Source organism: Zea mays, chromosome 3, assembly GCF_902167145.1.
Source record: "Zea mays cultivar B73 chromosome 3, Zm-B73-REFERENCE-NAM-5.0, whole genome shotgun sequence".
NCBI lineage: Eukaryota > Viridiplantae > Streptophyta > Magnoliopsida > Poales > Poaceae > Zea > Zea mays.
In genome coordinates, this window is record NC_050098.1 from 123,466,410 (window position 1) to 123,472,409 (window position 6,000).

Here is a 6,000-nt window from a genome sequence, read left to right on the forward strand (position 1 = left end):
GAGTTGCTTGACTTGGAATCCTAGAAAATACTTCAACTCCCCCATCATTGACATCTCGAATTTCTGTGTCATGATCCTACTAAACTCTTCACATGTAGACTCGTTAGTAGACCCAAATATAATATCATCAACATAAATTTGGCATACAAACAAGTCATTTTCAAGAGTTTTAGTAAAGAGTGTAGGATCGGCCTTGCCGACTTTGAAGCCATTAGCAATAAGGAAATCTCTTAGGCATTCATACCATGCTCTTGGGGCTTGCTTGAGCCCATAAAGCGCCTTAGAGAGCCTATAAACATGGTTAGGATACTCACTGTCTTCAAAGCCGGGAGGTTGCTCAACATAGACCTCTTCCTTGATTGGTCCGTTGAGGAAGGCACTTTTCACGTCCATTTGATAAAGCTTAAAGCCATGGTAAGTAGCATAGGCTAATAATATTCGAATTGACTCAAGCCTAGCTACGGGTGCATAGGTTTCACCGAAATCCAAACCTTCGACTTGTGAATACCCTTTGGCCACGAGTCGAGCTTTGTTCCTTGTCACCACACCATGCTCATCTTGCTTGTTGCGGAAGACCCATTTGGTTCCTACAACATTTTGGTTAGGACGTGGAACTAAATGCCATACCTCATTTCTAGTGAAGTTGTTGAGCTCCTCTTGCATCGCCACCACCCAATCCGAATCTTGAAGTGCTTCCTCTACCCTGTGTGGCTCAATAGAGGAAACAAAAGAGTAATGTTCACAAAAATGAGCAACACGAGATCTAGTGGTTACCCCCTTATGAATATCGCCGAGGATGGTGTCGACGGGGTGATCTCGTTGTATTGCTTGGTGGACTCTTGGGTGTGGCGGTCTTGGTTCTTCCTCATCCTCCTTTTCTTGATCATTTGCATCTCCCCCTTGATCATTGCCATCATCTTAAGGTGGCTCATCTTCTTGATTTTGCCCTTCATCATCTTGAGCCTCATCCTCATTTTGAGTTGGTGGAGATGCTTGCATGGAGGAGGATGGTTGATCTTGTGCATTTGGAGGCTCTTTGGATTCCTTAGGACACACATCCCCAATGGACATGTTCCTTAGCGCGATGCATGGAGCCTCTTCATTACCTATCTCATCAAGATCAACTTGCTCTACTTGAGAGCCGTTAGTTTCATCAAACACAACGTCACATGAGACTTCAACTAGTCCAGTGGACTTGTTAAAGACCCTATATGCCCTTGTGTTTGAGTCATAACCAAGTAAAAAGCCTTCTACAGTTTTAGGAGCAAATTTAGATTTTCTACCTCTTTTAACAAGAATAAAGCATTTGCTACCAAAAACTCTAAAATATGAAATGTTGGGCTTTTTACCGGTTAGGAGTTCATAGGATGTCTTCTTGAGGATTCGGTGAAGATATAACCGATTGATGGCGTAGCAGGCGGTGTTGACCGCTTCGGCCCAAAACCGGTCCGGTGTCTTGTACTCATCAAGCATGGTTCTTGCCATGTCCAAAAGAGTTCGATTCTTCCTCTCCACTACACCATTTTGTTGAGGTGTGTAGGGAGAAGAGAACTCATGCTTGATGCCCTCCTCCTCAAGGAAGCCTTCAATTTGAGAGTTCTTGAACTCCGTCCCGTTGTCGCTTCTAATTTTCTTGATCCTCAAGCCGAACTCATTTTGAGCCCGTCTCAAGAATCCCTTTAAGGTCTCTTGGGTTTGAGATTTTTCCTGCAAAAAGAATACCCAAGTGAAGCGAGAATAATCATCCACTATTACAAGACAATACTTACTCCCGCCGATGCTTATGTAAGCAATCGGGCCGAATAGATCCATGTGGAGTAGCTCAAGCGGCCTGTCGGTCGTCATGATGTTCTTGTGTGGATGATGGACTCCAACTTGCTTTCCCGCCTGGCATGCGCTACAAATCCTGTCTTTCTCAAAATGAACATTTGTTAATCCTAAAATGTGCTCTCCCTTTAGAAGCTTATGAAGATTCTTCATCCCAACATGGGCTAGTCGGCGATGCCAGAGCCAACCCATGTTAGTCTTAGCCATTAAGCAAGTGTCGAGTTCAGCTCTATCAAAATCTACCAAGTATAGCTGACCCTCTAACACTCCCTTAAATGCTATTGAATCATCACTTCTTCTAAAGACAGTGACACCTACATCAGTGAATAGACAGTTGTAGCCCATTTGACATAATTGGGAAACAGAAAGCAAGTTGTAATCTAAGGAATCAACAAGAAAAACATTGGAAATAGAATGGTCAGGAGATATAGCAATTTTACCAAGTCCTTTGACCAAACCTTGATTTCCATCCCCGAATGTGATAGCTCGTTGGGGATCTTGGTTTTTCTCATATGAGGAGAACATTCTTTTCTCCCCAGTCATATGGTTTGTGCACCCGCTGTCGAGTATCCAACTTGAGCCCCCGGATGCATAAACCTACAAAACAATTTTAGTTCTTGACTTTAGGTACCCAAACGGTTTTGGGTCCTTTGGCATTAGACACAAGAACTTTGGGTACCCAAACACAAGTCTTGGAACCCTTGTGTTTGCCCCCAACAAATTTGGCAACTACCTTGCCGGATTTGCTAGTAAGCACATAAGATGCATCAAAAGTTTTAAATGAAATGGCATGATCATTTGATGCATTAGGAATTTTCTTCTTAGGCAACTTAGCATGGGTTGGTTGCCTAGAACTAGATGTCTCACCCTTATACATATAAGCATGATTAGGGCCAGAGTGAGACTTCCTAGAATGAATCTTTCTAATTTTGCTCTCAGGATAGCCGGTAGGGTACAAAATGTAACCCTCGTTATCCTGAGGCATGGGAGCCTTGCCCTTAACAAAGTTAGATAAGTTCTTTGGAGGGGCATTAAGTTTGACATTGTCTCCCCTTTGGAAGCCAATGCCATCCTTGATGCCAGGGCGTCTCCCATTATAGAGCATACTTCTAGCAAATTTAAATTTTTCATTTTCTAAGTTATGCTCGGCAATTTTAGCATCTAGTTTTGCTATATGATCATTTTGTTGTTTAATTAAAACCATATGATCATGAATAGCATCAATATCAACATTTCTACATCTAGTACAAATAGTGACATGCTCAATGGTAGATGTAGATGGTTTGCAAGAATTAAGTTCAACAATCTTAGCACGAAGTATATCATTCTTATCTCTAAGATCGGCAATTGTAATTTTGCAAACATCAAAATCTTTAGCCTTAGCAATCAAATTTTCATTCTCTAATCTAAGGCTAGCAAGAGAAATGTTTAATTCTTCAATCCTAGCAAGCAAATCATCATTATTATCTCTAGGATTGGGAATTGAAACATTACAAACATGAGAATCAACCTTAGCACTTAAAATAGCATTTTCATTTCTAAGGTTGTCAATCATCTCACGACAAGTGCTTAGCTCACTAGATAATTTTTCACATTTCTCAATTTCAAGAGCATAAGCCTTCTTAACCTTAACATGTTTTTTGTTTTCTTTAATTAGACAATCCTCTTGGGAATCCAAAAGGTCATCCTTTTCATGAATAGCACTAACCAATTCATTCAATTTTTCCTTTTGAGCTACGTTAAGGTTGGCAAAGAGGGAACGCAAATTATCTTCCTCATCACTAGCATTGTCATCACTAGAGGATTCATATTTAGTGGAGGATTTAGATTTAACCTTCTTTTTGCCGTCCTTTGCCATGAGGCACTTGTGGCCGACGTTTGGGAAGAGGAGTCCCTTGGTGACGGCGATGTTGGCGGCGTCCTCGTCGTCGGAGGAGTCGCTTGAGCTCTCGTCGGAATCCCATTCCCGACAAACATGGGCATCGCCGCCCTTCTTCTTGTAGTACCTCTTCTTCTCCTTTCTTCTCCCCTTCTTGTCGTCGCCTCGGTCACTGTCACTAGATATAGGACATTTAGCAATAAAATGACCGGGCTTACCACATTTGTAGCAAACCTTCTTGGAGCGGGACTTGTAGTCTTTCCCCCTCCTTTGTTTGAGGATTTGGCGGAAGCTCTTGATGACGAGCGCCATCTCCTCATTGTCAAGCTTGGAGGCGTCGATTGGTTGTCGACTTGGTGTAGACTCCTCCTTCTTCTCCTCCGTTGCTTTGAATGCAACGGGTTGAGCTTCGGATGTGGTGGCATCATCAAGCTCGTTGATCTTCCTCGAGCCTTCGATCATGCATTCAAAGCTCACAAAATTCCCGATAACTTCCTCGGGGGTCATTTTGGTATATCTAGGATTACCACGGATTAATTGAACTTGAGTAGGGTTAAGGAAAATAAGTGATCTTAGAATAACCTTAACCACCTCGTGGTCATCCCACTTTACGCTCCCGAGGTTGCGCGCTTGGTTCACCAAGGTCTTGAGCCGATTGTACATGTGTTGTGGCTCCTCCCCTTTGCGAAGCCGGAACCGACCGAGCTCCCCCTCAATCGTTTCCCGCTTGGTGATCTTGGTGAGCTCATCACCTTCATGCGCGGTCTTGAGTAAATCCCAGATCTCCTTGGCGCTCTTCAACCCTTGTACTTTGTTATACTCCTCTCTACTTAGAGAGGCGAGGAGTATTGTTGTAGCTTGAGAGTTGAAGTGCTCGATTTGGGCCACCTCATCCTCATCATAATCCTCATCCCCTACGGATGGTACCTGCGCACCAAACTCAACAACATCCCATATGCTTTTGTGGAGCGAGGTTAGATGAAATCGCATTAAATCGCTCCACCTAGCGTAATCTTCACCATCAAAAGTTGGTGGTTTGCCTAATGGGACGGAAAGTAAAGGTGTATGTTTGGAAATGCCAGGATAGCGTAGGGGGATCTTACTATACTTCTTGCGCTCTTGGCGCTTAGAAGTGACGGAGGGCGCATCGGAGTCGGAGGTAGAAGTTGATGAAGTGTCGGTCTCGTAGTAGACCACCTTCCTCATCCTCTTATGCTTGTCGCCTTTCCGATGCGGCTTGTGGGAAGAAGATTTTTCCTTCTTCTCTTGGTGGTGAGAAGAGGAAGCCTTTTTCTCCTTCCGTTTGGAGGAGTCCTTCTTCTTTTCCTTCCTCTTGGTGCGGGACTCTTCCGATGAAGTGCTCCCATGGCTTGTAGTGGGCTTTTCGCCGGTCTCCATCTCCTTCTTGGCGTGATCTCCCGACATCACTTCGAGCGGTTAGGCTCTAATGAAGCACCGGGCTCTGATACCAATTGATAGTCGCCTAGAGGGGGGGTGAATAGGGCGAAACTGAAATTTACAAATATAAACACAACTACAAGCCGGGTTAGCGTTAGAAATATAAATGAGTCCGAGAGAGAGGGCGCAAAACAAATCCCAAGCGAATAAGCAAGTGAGACACGGAGATTTGTTTTACCGAGGTTCGGTTCTTGCAAACCTACTCCCCGTTGAGGAGGCCACAAAGGCCGGGTCTCTTTCAACCCTTCCCTCTCTCAAACGGTCCCTCGGACCGAGTGAGCTTCTCTTCTCAAATCAAAGCCGGGAACAAAAACTTCCCCGCAAGGGCCACCACACAATTGGTGCCTCTTGCCTTGATTACAATGGAGTTGTGATCTCAAGAACAAGTGAGAAAGAAAAGAAGCAATCCAAGCGCAAGAGCTCAAAAGAACACGGCAAATCTCTCTCACTAATCACTAAAGCCTTGTGTGGAATTGGAGAGGATTTGATCTCTTTAGTGTGTCTAGAATTGGATGCTAGAGCTCTTGTAGTAGTTGAGAAGTGGAAAACTTGGATGCAATGAATGGTGGGGTGGTTGGGGTATTTATAGCCCCAACCACCAAACTTGACCGTTGGCTGGAGGCGTCTGCTCGATGGCGCACCGGACAGTCCGGTGCACACCGGACAGTCCGGTGCCCCTGCCACGTCATCACTGCCGTTGGATTCTGACCGTTGGAGCTTCTGACTTCTGGGCCCCCCTGGGTGTCCGGTGCACACCAGACATGTACTGTTTGATGTCCGGTGCACCGGTATGGGCATGTCTGACGTCTGCGCGCGCTGCACGCGCATTAAATGCA